At 38.9% G+C, this 2360-nt stretch overlaps 1 pseudogene; it reads left to right on the top strand.

Annotated features, from left to right (window-relative positions):
• Window positions 1-268: 268 nt before the first annotated feature.
• LOC122794785 lies at window positions 269-2068 on the top strand (annotated as a pseudogene).
• Window positions 2069-2360: the final 292 nt, after the last annotated feature.

Here is a 2360-nt window from a genome sequence, read left to right as displayed (position 1 = left end):
GGGATCAGTCCTGATCATGGGTCACTGTTATACTTTCAATTGTCCAGATTTTTGCAGAATGTCCAGATTTTTGGCTCATATTTTTGGTCTGTTCCTTGTAAAATTTATGATTTTCTGGCAAATCACTGGGATGATCTGAGGATTTAAGTCAGCAAGATATATGTTAAAACAATCCATGTTACTCTAGCAACTTTCTAGGTTTATAAGAGCAATATTTAAAATATGCCCCTACTTTTGGGCCTTCATCCCCCCATTTTGTTGGTCTTTGTCCATTTTTCTTGTGATAAGAGGTTGAGAGGTATGGTCACTGTCAGAGTAGAGTTCTGCACATTCTCCCCCTTGTCTGTGTAGGTTATTTTATTAATTTGTTAGCCAAGTAAATCCACTAGACACAAGTGTTCTTTCAGTGGTGACTCTGGAGTACTGGTTTGTTAACGCATTTGCTGAGAATTTCTCAAGAAGAAGTAGGCAGCTGAGCTAGTCTATGGTAAATCTGTGGTTTTCCGCCATGGGTGTACGTGTTTAATCTGTGCATTTCTTGTCTTTTGCTATTTGTTCAATGCAATTTGACAAACTCAGTGGTCATGCTTACTCTCTGCTCTTGTGTATCAGGACTACTTGCATACCAATCTGCAGGGTGGGGTGGCAAATTTGAGCCAGCAACGTTTTGTATGTTTGAAGTATACATGTAGAAACCATAGCTAAATTGGGCTCCATATGTTGCAAATGTTTACCAGAAACATCACCAAGTGGAATAATTGCTAATTTGAAGCTTGTGTTTTTGAAATGTCTGAATGTTTATTTGAGAAGTTTCTTGATCCTGAAGAGTCATTCCCATTGTTGTCACTATGAGGGAGCATCAGCAAGGAGGCCACTTTTAATGTTAGTAACTTGGGATGGCAATTGAGCCCCTATCACAGACCAGATCCTCTCCATCAGTGCCATAGAAACAGGTGGAACTTGACATCTTGTGGAACCAGTGTTGTCAGCTCGGATTGCAGTGAAGAACTTTTCTCTTCTGCTTTTGTTGGTGACCAGATGATTGTTACTCACTGCTCAATGATCAGGACATCACTTCCTTTGACTTTTTCCAGGACTGCAGTGTCTGCAGTGATGTGTACTCTTCAATTAGCACTTACTGGGATTGGTCTGACAGCAAGTTTGAATGGCAGTTACCTGGTAGTGACATTACAAGTGGAAGTCTGACATCCTGCCTAATGTTCCAAGTTCTCCTTGCCTTATTCCAAAAAGAAAAAAAATCAAACAGCATAGAAATTTGGATGACATTTCATGGAGTGCTATGACAAATGATGAGCAGGTTGAATATCTTGAATACCTGATTCGAAAAGTCAGCACTGAGATGGTTGTTCATGAACAGCTAGACATTATTAAAATCATAGACCCCAGTGCTCAAATCTCACCTACTGACAGAGAATTTATCATTAAATTAAATTGTCTGACAGATGAAAAGCTGAAACAGATGAAAAATTATGTAAAAGAGCACAGCTTACACCTCCGTTCTGCTCACAATAACTGGAAGAAGAAGAATCACAATTGTAACACTGCCAGTGCAGCAAGTGGTGTTACCAGCAGCAGTGCTAGTATGGTGAGGAAAGTCAGCAGTTCTGGTTCCAGTACAGGAAACTCCATTTCAGACTCCAGTGCTACTGCAGATCAAGTGCCCAGTGACAGCAACCTATCAGCTGGTGATGCAGAACGAAACTGTGATTCAAAGAAATGTTTGAAACAGTGCAAATTACAACAAAAAATCATTTTGGAAGATACAGCTCAAGGAACAGAGACAAGCATGAAAAAAAAAGAAAGATTGAGTGGCTTATTTCTTAATGAAAAAGTATTTCCATTAAAAGTGACTGAGGAGGACAATGAAGGAGATGTTCATGTGCTACTGTGACAAAAATCTCCTGCTTAGGACTAAGCCTTAAAATGTGCAATTCAGTAAACTTGTTGAAACTGTTCTAAAATGAAGTAATACACTTGTAACTTCTGTTAACACGTAATTAACACTTTTAAGTATTTTTAAATAACTGGAAATTTATTTCTTGATGAAATACACCTCGTCCATTACAGTGTATCCTCTGTGGCATTTACATTATGTTGAACAGTTAGCTCTTTAGTAGATGAGGTAAGATACATTGTTAAATGAATATCTGTACAGTGCTGTCAGCCTATTAAGCAGCTTCCATCTTAAGTAAATTCTGCTCTGTTCTCATTTAAAAGAAAAAAAAGTTAGGTACAAACCCATATGGCACCTGGTGGATAGACAACTGGCTCACAAACAGCACCCAGGAAGTTAGAATTGGTGAGTCCACCTCAACAAAGAGGCCAGTCGCACATGGAGT

Source organism: Protopterus annectens, chromosome 2.part1 (genome assembly GCF_019279795.1).
Source record: "Protopterus annectens isolate FY-2018-M chromosome 2.part1, PAN1.0, whole genome shotgun sequence".
In the NCBI taxonomy this organism is placed as follows: domain Eukaryota; kingdom Metazoa; phylum Chordata; order Ceratodontiformes; family Protopteridae; genus Protopterus; species Protopterus annectens.
This window is presented reverse-complemented; position numbering and strand designations above follow the sequence as displayed.